At 41.8% G+C, this 17869-nt stretch overlaps 2 protein-coding genes across 2 annotated transcripts in view; one reads left to right on the top strand and one right to left on the bottom strand.

The window, feature by feature from the left end:
• Window positions 1-3669, top strand: part of LOC101906734 (uncharacterized) — a 104299-nt gene extending 100630 nt beyond the window's left edge. The window contains exon 5 of the mRNA XM_059887893.1: window positions 3338-3669. The gene's annotated coding sequence lies outside the window, so the exon portion shown is untranslated. The remainder of the gene's footprint in view (window positions 1-3337) is intronic.
• The window catches only part of NWD2 (NACHT and WD repeat domain containing 2), a 239018-nt gene that overhangs the window by 62087 nt on the left and 159062 nt on the right, over window positions 1-17869 (bottom strand). The gene's annotated exons all lie outside the window — the stretch shown is intronic.

Raw genomic sequence — 17869 nt, 5'->3', positions numbered from 1 at the left:
AGAGTAGTTTCCACTTCCATCCTAGAGAACTGTGGGAAGAACATCCTGAAGAGAGCTGCCCACAAAGGTAGAGGAGGCGCAGAGTGGCCTGTGCCTTCAGAGACTCGCCTGGACAAGGTAAGGGGTAAGGATGAGTGAGTTTCCAGATATCCCTTTCACTTGCTGTGGTAGACATTATTACAAAGCAACGGGTTGATTTTTTTTCAGCTTGTATGAATAATTTACTTATGTCCAGCCTTTGTTCTGGGGCATTATGGTGTGAACTAATTTTACTGTTTGAAAAGCCTTGGTCTCCCCTTCCCACTCCTGTTGAGACTTCTTGTTTAATCAAGTGAAACAATACAGATGAATACATAATACTGACAATGAAAGATCTCAGGATGAAAACTGATGCTAAACAGGTTAACAGTGAGGTGAGATCATGCATTTACTTCAGTGCTTAGTGTGATTATGTTAAGGGATGGCAAATATTAGGCAGATGAGAGCTGCAGAGCCTTCCATATTCACCTCAAAGGTTTCTCCTCCCCCATTTCATCTTTCTTCTTTCTCAGAAGATGTCTGAAAAGAATAATACACGTTTGGAGGAACATTTTTTTTTTTTTGCAATTGGAGGATCATTCATTATTGCAATTCTTCACCAAAGTAAAAGATTCTCTTTCAAAGGTTAACCTTGTATTCCCAGCCTGAGGACTAAGGGAATCAAGCTAACTCAAGTGGCTGACTCATGGTTTTGAGCCTTAAGAAGAAAAGTCTGACAGGAGAGAGAGGTGCTGGCTAACAGGAAAACCACAGAAGGAGTAGGAACGGATGAAGGCCATGTGACATCAGGGGCTGTAAAGCATAGGCAGAAGGGAAGTTAGGAAGCCAGTAACCCCAAATTCAAGCCAGCAGAGTGCTAGCTGCTGTACAGAATTCAGTTTCCTAAACATTTTGGAAAAAAAAATGAATGAATGGGCCTTACTAAGAGTCACTAGGATCCATTAAGGTGTCTGTGATGGTGGTATTTGCGTCTTTAAAAATATGCCTGGACTATTTTCTCTGGAAATTTTCAAGTTGTATTGGATAATTATGAATTTTCTCCACTTTTTATGATGATCAGGTATTTCTTAAGAAAATACAGAGCCCAGGAAATAATGGTGTTTATTAAAAAAATAAAAACTAATGAAATCCTTCTAGAATCTCTTCTAAAAATTTGCTTTGAGGGTTAATTGCTTCTCTTGCAAATTAGGTAATCGAGATGGTTCTGAAAGAGAAATGATATGCTAAAAAGTCTAACACAATGACAATTATTCATAGCATGAAAGATAGTTTTCTCTCAATCCCATCCTTTATTTGATTATAATCAAGGTCAGAGGTTTTTTTCCGGATATTTCTTGCTAGCCTCAAGTGGATCCTTTGTTTTCTAAGAAAAAGGCCCAACATTCATGGCTGGGCCTCCCTGCCCGCTGCTTCCCACTTCCTGAGGCTCTGTGGGTCAGAGCCAATGCTTTGGACAGGGAACTGAAACACATCCTGCTCCAGGGCTGCTGGCCACTGGAGTGTGGCTGGAAGGAGTTTATGTCAGGCTGAGACTGGGGTCAGGAGCACTCTGAAGCGGCCATAACATTCACAGACATTCCGGTGTGAACAAGGGAACTCCTTAGTACTCGGAAATTCTCTGAGAGGGAGACCAGTTCCTACAGTTCTAAAGAGACTCTAGATGGGTCAGGAAACTCGAGTTGGCAGGGGTGATGCTGAGGGGAATAAAGGGCCAGCTGCGGAGCCCATCTCTGCTCCTGGAGGCTTTGATTGAGTACCCCTCCAGCTCTGCCGGAGCAGTTATCCAGAGCTGAGTTTGAGCCATACAGACTGAGATGCAGGAGGTACAGCTCCCTGGCCACTTCTTATCTCAAATCCTAGACCAACTAGCTGAAAAAACCAGAAAGTGGAAGTGTTAGTCACTCAGTTATGTTTGAATCTGCGACCCCACAGACTGTAACCCACCAGGCTCCTCTGTCCGTGGGATTTTCCAGGCAAGAATATTGGAGTGGATAGCCATTCCCTTCTCCAGGGGATCTTCCCAACCCAGGGATCAAACCTGTGTCTTCCGAATTGCTGATAGATTCTTTTACTGTCTGAGCCACCAGGGAAGCCCCAGACATCCTTATATCAATATAATCTACATCCATGGTTCTCAATGCAGGGGGAGGGGAAGGAAGGAGGGAGCAGGGACGGAGAGGAGAGAGAGGTATTCTGCCCACTGAAGACATTTTCAGTTGTCATAACCTTGGGGTGGTGGTGGAAGGGTTGCTACTGGTATTTGATGGGTAGAGACCAGGAATGCTGCCAAACATTCTACAATGCACACAATAAACCCTCAACCTAAAATGTCCATAGAGCGGAGGTTCAGAAAACCCTGAACTAAATGTCTGGTTTCAGCTGTTTAATGATCATGTTTTATTATCTGTGCTCTAGTCTTTAGTTTTAATGGCGCTTTATTAGGCTCAAACCTTTGTAATACACTCATAAGTATGTTAAAAACAGAACAATAGGCACTAAATGGAGTTACTTATGCTAAGCCTCACGTCATCAAACTGAGACTTAACTAACTGAATTACAGTTTTGGCTCTCCTAGAGATGGAATCTTAAACCAGTTGTTCGGGAATTGCCTGATAGGCACAGTTAGGGGAACCACTGCCTTCCCCTAAAGGAAAGTGACCTTGAAATAAACAGCTAGCTTTTTTTTTTTGGTTTAGTATAACTTCCTCGTTCCTGTTCCCTTCTGCCTATAGAAGTCTCTCACTTTGTATGGCTCCTCCTTTATATCTGCTGATGCTGTTGTTCAGTCGCCCAGTCGTGTTTGACTCTTTGCAACCCTATGGACTGCAGCATGCCAGGCCTCGCTGTCCCTCATCATCTCTTGGAGTTTGCCCACGTTATATCTGCTAGATTAGATGTTTCCAAATTCGAATTGGTTTTTGGTCAAGTTCTTAAAATTTTTAGTGTGTGGCTTCCCTAGTGGCTCAGATGGTAAAGAATCTGCCTACAATGTGGGAGATCCAGGTTCGATCCCTGGTTTGGGAAGATCTCCTGGAGGAGGCCATGGAAACTCACTCCAGTATTCTTGCTTGGAGAACCTCCACAGACAGAGGAGTCTGGTGGGCTGTAATTCATGTGGTCGAAAAAGGCAGGACAAGACTGAGCGACTAACACACACTAGAGTTTCTTTGAGCAGGCATAATGGTTTAAGAAATTGTTTGTACCTCTGTGTATTCATATTTTAATTTATCAAATGAATATTTTTAAGCTGATGAAGACATACAGAATATATTGAATCTTAACTGCCTCTCAAATTCAGGGATGCGAGGCCACCTGCTCCAGCTGAGGGAGACACTGAAGCAGGAGGGAAGATGTGGGTGATGGTGCCACCTCATCAAGCTCTCCATGTCTCAGCTCCTCCCCTGGATGGTGCGGAAGATGGGCTTTATCTAGGTTCTTCTGGGGGCTCTGACTTCCTACCACTGAAAACACCTCGAAGTGGAAGCCCTACACCCATTTCACCTTTTCCTATGTTTTTATCAGGTATTTCTCTTCCGTCTTCTCTCAGCAACCAAATCACCTTCCCCAATTTTTCCTTTTCTAAATAAAAAGCTTTTTATTCTAACTTAAAATGATTATTAGCTTTATTTCATCCCTTTATTTACATCTAAATCCCTCTTTTTCCCCACTCAAAAATCATCTCCTCAAAGCCTCCCTTGACCCCAAATACCTACTGCACCAGTACATACATATTATCCTATCAGTTGGCTGAGGGCACTTTGACATATAACAGATATCCTCATGTTATATTCTAATGCTTTATGTGCCCCTTTAACCCTGAAATCCAGGTGTGTGTCTTCTCTCTCTGTAGACCACAGAGTTCTGAAATATGAGCACCTCTGTATTTAATCATCATACAGGATGGATGGTCACAAGTGCTTTCCTAGCTATTAGTAGGAGATGAGGCATCAGCAACACAAACCTTGTGAGAAAATAACAGGCAAGTGAAACTATCTTATTATATTCAGGGATATATATGGAAAATGCCCTCAAATTGGATATTGTGAAAACAAAAAAATCACTGATGTAGTTAAATCACTGATGTATTTATAAATGTATAAATCAAATTTATACATTTGATTCTATAAATTAGACACAGAATCTAATTTGAATTAATTCTGTAAATGAAAAATTAACAGAAAAAATCTACAAATCTATTGAAATATAAAAGTCCGTTTATAACTTGTAAAACAGATTAGACAGACATTGTATATTCTCCATTTTTCTCTCTCTCTCTTTTAAAAGCATTCCAAAAAATGAAATGAAACATCTCCTGAATTTCTAACAAATATCCATCAAGGTCCTTCATGAAACTTTTCTAGTAATTACCACTGTGACTTCTGGTAAGTCATTTAAACATTCTGGGTCACAATTCTCTCACATATAAAACTGATTTTTGATGGACCTAAGATGATAAGTTCCAATTTTCGCTACACAGGGTACCTGAGTACCTTTTAAAAAAATCCTAATGTCCAGGTAACATTCCAGACCAAATAAATCAGAATTTCTGGAGCTGGTACAAAACAATGGTATTTTTTAGGCTCCCCCAATAATTCCAATATTCAGCCCAAGTTAAGCCCAATGTTTACGCCTAACTTAAACCAAACTGCTTAAACCAGTGACTTGCTGAATGTTTTTAAAACAGCCACTATCAGAAAAAGTAGTTCATATTGTGCCTAAGTACACACACGGGTATGTTTTAATATTTCAATAAAATAATTTTGTGGACTATCTGTTAAATTTACAAAACAACTGTCATCACTCTGGTACTTTATATTCAATTTTATTCCATCAGAAACATTGTTTTCCCTAAGACCCATAGGTTGAAAAACACTATATACAGTTTGGCCACTAGATGGAGCCCTTGTGTTTAATAACTGGAAAACACCTCCTAGTTAAGGACTCCATAGAGCAAAGGAAAAATAAACATGCATGATTTAATATTAATTTTACATCTGGCCAAGAAATTATGTTATAAGAAAAGGACCATAGCTATTGAAAAAATAATAGTTATATTAACAGTAACTAACATCAAAGGAAAGATAAGACCCTGTGCATTACTCTGAGTCCTTCACCACTACAACCAGCTGGTAAGGTCTGTATTCTGGCCCTTTCCCAGTTGAGGAAACTGAGTACCAGAAAGGTGAAGTGACATGACTTGCCCTTAAACAACAGCAGCCCCCATCACTGTGGGCAGAGAAAGGTTTGAAATCCAGACACAAAGGCACAAAGAGACAGAAGCAGAATTTTAAGTCCAAATGTGTTCACCTTTTGTTCCTATGACAAAGTGTAAGAAATTTAAGGTTTGTAACCCAGGTGGCTCAGTGGTAAAGAATCTGCCTGCCAATGCAGGAGACTCAGGAGACATAGATTCAATCCCCTGGAGGAGGAACTGGCGACCCACTCCAGTATTCTTGCCTGGGAAATCTGTAGACAGAGGAGCCTGGTGGGCTACAATCCATGGGCGTCACAAAGAAGAGGACACAATTTAGCAATGAACACACACACAACATTAATACACAGGTTAAATTTGTATAAAATAGAAGCACACTGGAATTTCTTCTCTTCTCTAAATCCAGACTTCAAAGTACATACTTTAAAGAAAAGGGGAATAAAAAGCACTATAGGGAGAAGCAGAAAGGCCTGAGGCAGAGGCTCTGATGAGAGGCTTCCTACAACGAGGAACAAATTTTGGTTTTATTTGAAATGCCGGGTTGGCAGGTGGGCCCACTGAAGGGTTTTTGACAAGGGAAGGATTTTACTCCTTCATTCCTCTCTTGGGCAACATTTTTTTCTCAGAGGCCTGTCTTGATCATTGATGAGAACATTCCTGTTCTCTATCTCTCTATGAGGTTTTCTTTTTTCATCAGGATTTACCATTGACAGACATGATGTTAAATATCTTTTTATTTAATCTGTCTTTCCTCAACTAGATGTGGACTCCATAATGGAAGCTGAACGTTAGTAACTCACAGTGAAGGCCAGGGGAGGGAGAAAACGAGGAGCTATTGTTTAATGTGAACAGAGGGTCATTTGGGATGGTGAAAAAATTTTGGAAATAGCTAATGGTGATGATTGAACAATGGTGTAAATGTAGTTAATGCCACAGAATTGTACAGTGGTTAAAATGGCAAATTATATATATATTTTCTCATAAAAAATCAAAATTATTAAAAAAATCAGTAACCAAAACTTCAAACTTGTAGAATCACTTGGAAAATATTACTATCACTTATGAAGTGCTTTCTATGTACAAAGCATGTAGTTTATATCCATTAACTAAGTGGATCCTTACAGTAACCCAATAAGGTAGACACTATTATTGTTCCCATTTTACAGATGAGGAAACTGAGGTACAGACTGGTTTAGCAATTTGCTCAAGGTCACTCAGCTAATAAATAGAGGTAGGATTTGTAACTGGATAAGCTAATCCCAGGGATGGCGGAGCCTGGTGGGCTGTCTATGGGGTTGCACAGAGTCAGACACGACTGAAGCGACTTAGCAGCAGTAGCAAGCTGCTCTTAACCTACTATCGCCATCTGTAACACCTAACATAGAGCCTAGCATATAATCATCTAATATTTGTTACAAGCGTAACTACTTTCAAATGGTTACTTTGCTGCTGGGTAGAGAACAGACTGGAGGGGTGAGAGGAGCATGGCGATCAGCAGGAAGGCTTCTGTAGGAAGTGAAATATGCCAACGTCCTGGAGGTACAGGCAAGCGGATGGTTTACATATATTGCAAGATAGAGACAAGTACCCATTATCAGGATATGCTAGTGGGTCTAACTGGAGGAACGAAAGATGAAGTTCAATCTAAGACTGTACTGTCCAATATGGCAGTCACTCGTCACATGTAGCTACTGAGCACTTGAGGCTAGTAAGACATGAGATGTACTATTGGGTATAAAATGCATTCTGGATTCTTAAGGCTGAGCACAAAACAGCCAACTACCTTACAAGTAATTTTTATATTGATATAGAAATAGCATTATTTTTGACATATTGGATCAAATACAATAGATTATTAAGAAATACAATATACAGGCATACCTTGAAGATACTGGTTCAGTTCCAGACCACCAAAATAAAGCAATATCACAATAAAGCAAGTCACATCAATTTTTTGGTTTATGCACTGGAAAACCAAATAAAATGCACTTGGAAACTATAAAGAAATTTATGTTTACACTATACTGTAGTCTATCGTATGCAATAGCATTATGTCTAACCTACGTACATACCTGAACTAAAAAATACTCTGTTGTTAAAAAATGTTAACCATTATCTGGTGATGTAGTGTTGCCATAAACCTTCAATGTGTAAAACAAAATAAACGCAGTATTTGCAGTGAAATAAAGCAAAGCACAGAACGAGGTGTGCCTGTAATATTAAATGTGTTTTTAAATGTGACTACTAGAAAATGTGAAGTGACACATGTGGTTCACATGGTATTTCTATTGAAGGTGCTGATCTAGGATAACATCCTCGTTTCTTGCTTGAACAATGCAAGTAATGGCACATCCGCTGAGCTGGAAAAGGAGAGAAGGAGATTTAAAGATGAACATTTAAAAATTATGTTCTGGAATACATTAATAGGTTTGCAATGTATGTGAGACATGCAGGTGGAGATGGGGAGCACGAAGCTTGAAGCAGAGGTCAGGGCTGGCACTGGACCTGTAGGTGCCATCAACCTGCAGATGACACTAAAGACCCTTTCTGGATAATCTATTTGTCGGAAGAAATCAGTCAGCACCCAGAAACAAGACCCGAGGCACCAACAGTTAGGGGCTGGCTAGAAATAAACAGCAGATATGGGCTTCCCCGGTGGCTCAGATAGTGAAGAGTCTGCCTGCAATGCAGGAGACCTGCGTTTGATCCCTGGGTCAGGAACATGCCCTGGAGAAGGAAATGGCAACCCACTCCAGTAGGAACCTGGTGGCTACAGTCCATAGCGTCACAAAGAGTTGGATTCAACTGATTGACTAACACTTTCATTGCAGAAATGATGCTGCATTCAATTTTCTAGCTAAGAAAATACCTATAAATTCATTATGGTTTCATATCAATGTACTTTTGCTTGGAATTAATATTTTTGTGTGAATTACAGTTGATTTCAATATATGATTTGCTGTTGTTGTTCAAATGCAAGTCAGGTCCAATTCTCTGCGACCCCATGGACTGCAGCACTCCAGGCTTCCCTGTCCTTCACTATCTCCTGGACTTTGCTCATATTCATGTGCACTGAATCAGTGGTGCCATCTAACCATTTTATCCTCTGCCACCCCTTCTCCTCCTGTGCTAAATCTTTCCCAGCATCAGGGTCCTTTCCAATGAGTCAGCTCTTCACATCAGGTGGCCAAAGTACTGGAGCTTCAGCATCAATCCTTCCAGTGAATATACAGGATTAATTTTCTTTAGAATTGACTACTTTGATCTCCTTGCTGTCTTTACAAGAGTCTTCTCCAACACCGCAGTTCGAAAGCATCAATTGTTTGGTGCTAAGCTTTCTTTATGGTCCAACTCTCACATCCATATGTGACTAATCAAAAAACCACACCTTTGACTATATGGATCTTTGTCTTAACCTCAAGTGTATACTGAGGTTATCAATGTCAGTAACCTCAATGCATGCTTGCTGCTGCTGCTGCTAAGTCACTTTAGTCCTGTCCGACTCCGTGTGACCCCATAGACAGCAGCCCACCAGGCTCCCCCGTCCCTGGGATTCTCCAGGTAAGAACACTGGAGTGGGTTGCCATTTCCTTCTCCAATGCATGAAAGTGAAAAGTGAAAGTGAAGTTGCTCAGTCGTGTCCGACTCTTAGAGACCCCATGGACTGCAGCCTACCAGGCTCCTCCATCTATGGGATTTTCCAGGCAAGAGTACTGGAGTGGGGTGCCATCACCTTCTCTGCAATATATGCTTAGGATTGCTTTTATTCTTTAGACTATGTTTGTGGAGGTTAGCGGCAGAAATCCCTGGAAAACTTCCTTTGTGTAGAAATAACAAAACTCAATATGATAAAAATAGTACTGTAGATGCATCTCACCAAATCCCTAAATATCCAACATGGAGGGAAAAAAAATGCCCCTTGAGCTCTTAAGTGACAGCTTCTTCATGGAAACTGCCCTGGTAGGGTGATGTGCTCTCTGAGAGAGGGACACATTTTTAGAGACTTTAGAAAATTTTATTTAATCCTCCAATTAAATATTTCTTTAAAGAACTCAGTTTCAGATAACAATGAATGGCCACATAGTTAAGAGCTCAAAGTTGTCCAGTACAGGTGGCGCTAGTGGTAAAGAACCTGCCTTCCAATGCAGGAGGCATAAGAGATGTGGGTTCGATCCCTGGGTCAGGAAGATCCCCTGGAGGAGGAAATGGTAGCCCATTACAGTATTGGAGAAATAGTAGCCTGGAGAATCCCATGGACAGAGGAGCCTGGTGGGTGACAGTCTGTGGACTTGCAAAGAGTCGGACATGACTGAAGTGACTTAGCATGCACATACGCAAGTTAATAAATTCGTTTAGTGGAGTTCCTGGCCTGTGGTGAACACTTGGTAAGTACTACTGTTGTTCTTATCTTACTAATAATACCAAAAATCCCCCGCCACCATCTCCATTCAGTAAAAACTGTACTATGAATTTTGATCTTGGGTGAGTAATATGCTGTCTAATCCTCTTTAGTGATGCTGAGCACAAGCAGCGCATTGCAGGATAAACTGTACACTTACAACCATTCTTATCCAGACAACCATTTGGTTTTCACGTTCAGAACAGTATCCGATAAACTACATGAGATACTCAACACTTCAGTATAAAATAAGCTTTGTGTTAGATGATTTTTGCTCAGCTATAGGTTAACTGTTCTGAGCACATTAAGGAAGGATGGGCTAAACTGCAATGTTTGCTAGGTTAGGTATATTAAATGTAGTTTTGATTTACAATATTTTCAACTTAAAATGGGTTTATTGGGATGTAGCCCCAATGTAAGTTGAAGATCTGTGTATACACACACACACACACACACACACACACACATATATACTGTATGTGATCATATCCTGTAACATTATGTCAACTCAGCTGGTGTTTCCCATCCTGTTCTGAGAATTCAGCACTGCTTTCCCTGTGGATGTGTTCTTTGACTTGGTTTAAAGGTGTAAATTTGTGCTCCTGGTGTTATCATGTGGAGGGGACGCCCCCCCACCCCACCCCCATTAAAGTAGCACTTTCCGTTCCCACCCTCCATCAGTCACTTCTCTCCAGGTTGGGGGAGTGACTATATAGAGGCTTTGGGAAATGGAGCTCTCTTTTCAGAATCCACCTGAAGGCAAGGATAATGTGTTCTGTTCTCCCCTCTGAGAGGTCAGTTGCATATGGACAGACCCCCATGGGGGAGGGCCTGAGACTGTCCTGCTGTGGATGGTAAGTAATGATTATGAAATGTGACAGACAAATGTGGGAATTCCCAACAGCTTAATTCTCAGAAAAGGTGTATTTTTAAATTGTTGCCTGACCCTTGTTCATCTTAGTGGGTTCAGAATTTAAGCACTGGGAAGAGGAGTATTATTTACTGATCTTGAATTCTCAACATCTGGTACGTGTAGCTGGGAACTTTGAGAAATAGACCAAGAGTAAAGAGCTTTTAGTGGGGCCTAGTCACATGCTCTGGCTTCTGGGGTCAGCAGGGGAGTTGTGTGTTTAAATCTTGGTAGTTGGCCTGTGTCTATTTTGTACCCTATGACTAGTTTTTACCACTGGCTTTTAACCAGAGAGGCTGAGCAAAAGGCTTCAGGCTTTGGCAAGTGTGGGTATTGTGGGATTCCAACTGTAGCTTAGGATGGCTTTATTTATAGGTGAATGGCTGTTTCTGAATTGGTAAAAAGATAGTGCGTTGGCCAAAAAAGTTTATTTGGGTTTTTCTGTAACAGCGTATGGAAAAACCTGAACAAAGTTTTTGGCCAACCCAATATTTATATCCTGGCAGGACTGTTGCTGCCAGCCTTGGAAAGCAGTCATATTGGAGGCCAAGATGGGGAAAGTGTTTGTTGGGTATGGGCCTTCTAGATAATCAGGAGCTGAGTGACTTTGCTGCTTGACTCAAAAGAGCAAATATAGCTGTGCTCCATGTGCAATGCTGACATTGAAAGGTTCTAGCTTTAAATTATTATTAGTGCTATTATTATTTTTAATTTTATTGAAGTAAACAGTTGGTTTAGGTCTTCCCCAGTGACTCAGAGGTAAAGAATCCACCTGCAATGCAGAAGGCTAGAAGGAGACAGGGGTTCAGTGCCTGGGTAGGGAAGATCCTTTGGAGAAGGGAATGGCAACTCACTCCTGTATTCTTGCCTGGAAAATTCCATGGATGGAGGAGCCTGGCAGACTGCAATTCATAGGGCTGCAAAAGAGTCAGACATGACTTAGTTACTGAGCAACAGCAATATACATATATATATATGTTGCAAAGAGTCAGACACAACTGAGTGACTAAACAACAATAAACTGTTGATTTACAATGTTGTATTAATTTTTTATGAACAGCAAAGTGACCCAGTTATACATATATATTCTTTTGCATATGGTTTGTCACAGAATATTGAATATAGTTTCCTGTGCTATATAGTATGACCTTTATTTGTTTATTCACCCTATATATAATAGTTTGCCTCTGCTAATGTCAAGCTCCCAGTCCTCCTCTCCGCACCTTGACAACCACAATCTTGTTATCTATATCTGTGAGTCCGTTTCTGTTTATGTTGATTTGTATCATATTTTATATTCCACATATAAGTGATATCATATATTTATCTTCCTCTTTTTGACTTACTTCTTAGCTTTAAATAATTAGCATTCAGCCCAGGGAGGTAGCATTACTCTGGATGCCTCAAAATACATGAACATTCAGGGCCAAAAGAGAGAATTAATATGGTTAACTTCTTGTAATTATGTGCTGGCCCAAGGCTCTCAAGAGTCACCTGTGAAAGGTAGTATATTCAGAATAAATACATAGCATATGCCATGTATGAAAGTAGAAGTTTCATACAGGGTTGAAGTAGAAAACAACTCAGTGCAATGGTCACAAATTCAAAGGCGCATCACTAAGAATGAGTTAAAAAAGGAAGGATTCAGGTGCTTTGAAAAGTGTGCTTCAGTGTGACAATCATATCAAAAGCAGCAGAAGACTGAAAACAAAATAAACAAACTGATCAAAAGTTGAAGCAAAGAAAGATTTCCTTGAGGGAGAGGCTGACATCTTAGAAGACATGCTAAATAAATATGATACCTTTGACATCTGAAGAGACAGCTATGAAACGTAAGGAGGTATGCCTAAGCCTGTCAGTTCCTATTAAGGAGAGACTTTTAGGTTGATATTAGATGGGAAAGAGTGATTTGAGCCCAAGGAAACCCCACAGAGGACTGAAAACACCTGAAATTACTCCTCCAGAGGGTGCTAAAGCCCAGGAAACGTTTGCAAACACTACTGCAGAATCTCCAGGAAGAGCCGTGGAGGACCCATATCCTGCTGATTGTGTTGGTATGCCACTGCTGCTAAGTCGCTTCAGTCGTGTCCGACTCTGTGCGACCCCATAGACAGCAGCCCACCAGGCTCCCCCGTCTCTGGGATTCTCCAGGCAAGAACACTGGAGTGGGTTGCCATTTCCTTCTCCAGTGCATGAAAGTGAAAAGTGAAATAGAAGGTAGTCATCTATGTAGACAGACTGGTTACGGAAAGACTTGGGAAGGCAGCAAAGACTTCCTGGGTGGGTTTTCAGGTGATAGAGATCTTGCAGGAGGTGTGCAGGTGTTTCCCATGATCTGAGGGACTTGCTCGAGAAACTGATGAGATTAGAACTTGAAGACAGAAGGTGAGACATACTACAAGGGAACAGGCAGGATAATAATGGAGTGAGCTCAGGTCTTGGTTCCATGCTGATCTTGTGGAAGGGTATCACCTGGTGAAATCTCCAATGTGGAGGTGGGGGGGTGGGTGCAGAGAGGTGTGATTTTTTTTTTTTGAACAGTAGATTTCTTGGGCTCATAATTTCTTATCTCTCACCATAGGAGACCCACAGGATAAGATCAAAAGTGGTATCTTAGAAAGTCAGTTGGTTTATCTATAAATCAAAGGGGAAAGAAGGCCCACAAATTCAGTAAACAGGGCTAGTCTCAAGTGTGTTAGAAAAGGGAAGAGACCAAGCTAAGGATTAAACTATCAGAAGTCTCCCTGAGATGGCCTAAAAGGCTAGATGATGCCACTGTAGAGAAATACTACACAGAGAAATGCTTCCCTAGATTCCAGTGGTCAAAACCTGAAGGAAACCAGTGTTTTAAGAGGAAAAGGGCAGAGGGAATGGTCCTCTGCAGGCTCCCGAGACACCAAAGCACTTCTAGCTCAGGAATCTTAGAGCAGTCCTCCAGTTTGAACCATTTGTGGATTCAGTGAAAATCCACCCAATGAACCATATTTCATAGATATAAGTGAGGCCAGAGCAAGAGATGGGAACAGACATTTGTCATAAGAGTTTCACAGAAGCCTGTGGTCATGTCACTAAAGTCTTGTACCCTCAGTGTAGATTGGGGTTCCAGAAACATGGGCTGAAAGGGGAAACGGAGCGGGAGAGACGTGGACCAGCACCATTTTCCAACACTCGTATTTCCACTGGAAATGGCAGGCAACTATCAAAGCCTGATACCTGGGTTTGCCACCATTCCAAATGGTTCAGTTTGCAAGGCAGGAAAGTCTCAACATTACATCCTGTTAAGGGAGACACTACATGCAAGGAGAAATGTCCTCCTGAATTCATAAACGCCAAAATTAATCTCTTGATGGGTATTTTCTCCCAGATGAATCTAGGTCATAGTCGCTGGAGTGCACGCACAGACCAGCTGGCAAGGTGGAAACCAGGACTCTCTCTGCTGACCCTTTCACTTTCTACCACTGAATCTCTGCTATGGTTTTTGGCAGCATGAAGTATGGGTTTGTGGAACGTAAGGGTGTCAGGGCTACCTTCTTTACCTGGGGTTGGCTTCATTTCTGCATTTTATGGGTGTTGGATCAGCACCACAGTGGCTAGCCATATTTTATTATCATTTGGAAGCACAAAATAATAGTTCATTTCTGAAATGCTGAAGTCGTAACACCTATCCACAGGAGGACAGCCCATGCTCATCCTAGGTGAATGAGACTGAACAGAATAAGATATTCAAGATCAATTCTAAGCTTAAATTTAAAATATTCTCCCCAAAAAAGTAAGAGAATTTTCAATTAATTTTGAAATTTGACTTTACCTTCTACTCCTTTGGATGTTAATCTTTAATTTCACCCTGTGTAATTAGTAAGGGGATGAGATTTATATTCAGTAGAACTGTTTTACGAGCATTTCATTATTAGAATAGCTATATGCTGTCTTTTAATCTCATTACAGAACCTCTGAAGGGCTATTTTGAACAATGTGGCTGTACGTAATTTGGGATGGGAAATAGAATACACACTGAATTTCAGATTTAGGTACAGGGCAGCTTTCATATTAACTTAATAACTGTATTTCTGACCTATTTTGGTGTTTTCTGGGGACAGAACTGGATGCTGCCTAGCCATGGTCCAGGGAGGAAGGTCAGAGTAGTAGTAGTTGGTCTGGAAGATGGCTTCATGAATTTGGAAGTGCTCTGACAGATATCAGTCTCACTGAGGGGGTGGTCACACACCCAGATGACCCACAGTCTTAAAGGTTGAGCCCAGAGAAGTTGAGAGACCATAACTCGGGAGTATGAAATGGAATCCTACACCCCACACAGGGTGTTTACTAGAATAACATCGCTGCCCTTTCTCTGCTGTCGCTCCTCATTCCATCCAGGTGAGGCGGTGTCACTTATTTGACTGATGTGGGAGAGAGGATGGAAGCCAAATGAATCGGCCCTTCTGTCTTCCTGGTATCTGCTCTGCTGAAACCTCACTCAGCTCTGATCCACCAGGGCAGGCTTCGTGGGATGGGGGTGGGAGCTGAAGTGCTAGGCTGGCCCATGGGTGGGTCATTCTGCCTCACGAAATACTTAAGAATTTTGCTTGGTATCAATTCTAAGCCATGTTGTTCAACAGCTTGGTCATGAAAAAGGTAACATTTCAATCTCTACCTATCTGATTGCTGCAACCACCGCTCTGTGGGTGCTAAGTTGCCTCAGCTGTGTCCGACTCTTTGCAACCCTATGGACTATAGCCTGCCATGCTCCTGTCCATGGGATTCTCCAGGCAAGAATACTGGAGCTGGTTGCCCGCCAGGGGATCCTTCCAATCTAGGGATTGAACCTGCATTTCCTTATGTCTTCTGCATTGGTAGACAACTTCTTTACCACTAGTGCCACCTGGGAAGCCCCTCCACTGGTTCTGAATTTAATCAAGGAAAAGAAGTACAATCTCCTAATATACTGAATCCCTGACATTTGTACTCCTCAGAAATGGGAAAAGTATGCCTTAACTGGCTTGTCGGAATTGATGCAGAGTGACGATGAGGGCTCAGAATCCCACCTGCCTGGGCTCACATTCAGCTCCATCACTTCCTGGCTATGTACATATAGACATTTGGGAATAATGTGGCACCACTTCATAAAAGTTTTGGTGAAAACAAAATGAGGTAATGTAGGCTATTTGTAAAATCCAGTTTTTTGGATCTCCTGACCCAGGTTCTTTGGCATAGAGTTCCTAGTAATAATCAGCATTTATTTAACACATGCAATGGATAAGGGTCAGTGCTAAGTAACACAGGGTATCATTTGACTGTCACAAAACTGTGTAGTAGGTACTAGTATTATTTCAATTTTATAAACGAGGTAACCGAAGCCTAGATTAAAAAGATTTGTCTGTGATTACATGTTATGTGAATAGTAAAGCAGATATTTGAACTCTGAGTTCAGATTCAAGACTCTTAAATAATATGCTATCTCTCAAAAATAACATTGACCATTTACTGGCTGCCTACTCTGTACCTAGCACATGTTAGGGGCTTTGTCTCATAATTTCCCCCTATCCTATGCAGGTCTAAGGGTACAGACCTTGTAGTCAGACACATGTGATGACGAATTCCAACTCTGCCATTTTCTGACCTAGTACCCTTGGGGAGATTAAGCTCATCTCTCTGAGTCTCAATTTTTCACCTGTAAATTGTAGACAACAATACCTATACCGCACAGATTCGCTGTAAGCATTAAATGGAAAAATGCTTAGTAACTTGGCCCACTAGAAGCAATCAATAAGAGGCATCAACTCTCATTCCCATTTTATGATGAACAACAGACGATAAAGTTCACAAACGTCAGGTTCAAATCCTGACTTACCCAACTAAAACCTTGCTTTTTCCTCTCTGCTTTTCCTATTCCTAAGAATTTTTGGCCTCTTCTTGTTAATTTCCCATCACCACTCAGTCCTTCCAGGGGAGAACAAATCCATTCCGTACCTTTCGAAAGGTCCCCAGTTGTGTTCCATGGAGCCACCTTAGGGGCCTTGTGGGTGGAATGGGCACAGGTAGGGTAGGAGGGATGTGGAAATGCCCTGTCCACTCTGCTCCAACTGGGCTACTTCAGACTTCATTTGTCTGCCTAAGAGAGTTTGTTTTAATGCCTCTTGGCAGAACGAAAACAAACCTACGTGAGAGGCACACGAGATGGGAGCAGGAGGCTTGCCGTGGCCTGGGACTGAGGTGACGTCACCACTCCCCAGTGCAGGGCCGTGGGCCACTCTGCCTCAGCGTCTCTGTCTCAGTTTACTCAAGTGAACACACTATAATACACCTTTAATGTATCCTGGGGATACACGCTGAAATGTGCTTTGTGACACACAAAAGCACGGCACCAGAGTGCATGTATCCTGAAGCCAGACCCGCCACACCTGAATTCTGGCTCCCTCTCCCACTGTGACTCTGGGCCAGCCATTCACCCTCTTAGTACCTTAGCTGTCCTGTGAAGTGGAGGGAACAGCAGCATCTTCAACACGCTGTTGGAAGGCCTAACTGGATGAAAGTGTGCAAACACTGTCCCGTAAGTGTTTTGTTACATTTATTCTTACTCTCAGGTTTGAATGACCATGTTGGCTTTGTCCATCAGAGTTCTTCCTGTGAAAACCTCTGCAAAACAGACCAGAAAATGCTGCCTTTTTCTGAAGGTTAAATACAACAAAAGACTGGGCAAATTCATGGACTGTCATGTGGTTTTCCACCGAATTGCCACAACCACCAGAGTGAAAAAAGGTTTTGGGTGGCTGGTAGGGGATATGTGGAGCCCAAGTTATCAAGCATTTGCTAAGCTCTAGCTTTCCTTTAGGAGAAGGCAATGGCACCCCACTCCAGTACTCTTGTCTGGAAAATCCCATGGACAGCAGAGCCTGGTAGGCTGCAGTCCATGGGGTCACTAAGAGCTGGACACAACTGAGCGACTTCACTTTCACTTTTCACTTTCATGCATTGGAGAAGGAAATGGCAACCCACTCCAGTGTTCTTGCCTGGAGAATCCCAGGGACGGGGGAGCCTGGTGGGATTCTGTCTATGGGGTCGCACAGAGTTGGACACGACTGAAGCGACTTGGCAGCAGCAGCTTTCCTTTATACAGTTAGTCTGAAAGTTGAATGACAAAATGTGAATTGAAATTGTAGCCAGTTTTATAACTTCTACAGACTCAGACCAAACTATTCCATTAGTTTTATATTTTACAATTGTAAATCTGTAAAAACAAATGCTGGTTCCCTCAGTAGCTTTAAAGCAACAAATAAGTTCTTGTGAATTTCAGCACAATGCCCAATTCTTT

The sequence above is a fragment of the Bos taurus genome, chromosome 6, assembly GCF_002263795.3.
Source record: "Bos taurus isolate L1 Dominette 01449 registration number 42190680 breed Hereford chromosome 6, ARS-UCD2.0, whole genome shotgun sequence".
NCBI classification, from domain to species: domain Eukaryota; kingdom Metazoa; phylum Chordata; class Mammalia; order Artiodactyla; family Bovidae; genus Bos; species Bos taurus.
Note: the sequence above shows the minus strand (reverse complement) of the source record. Positions and strands in the feature narration are given on the sequence as shown.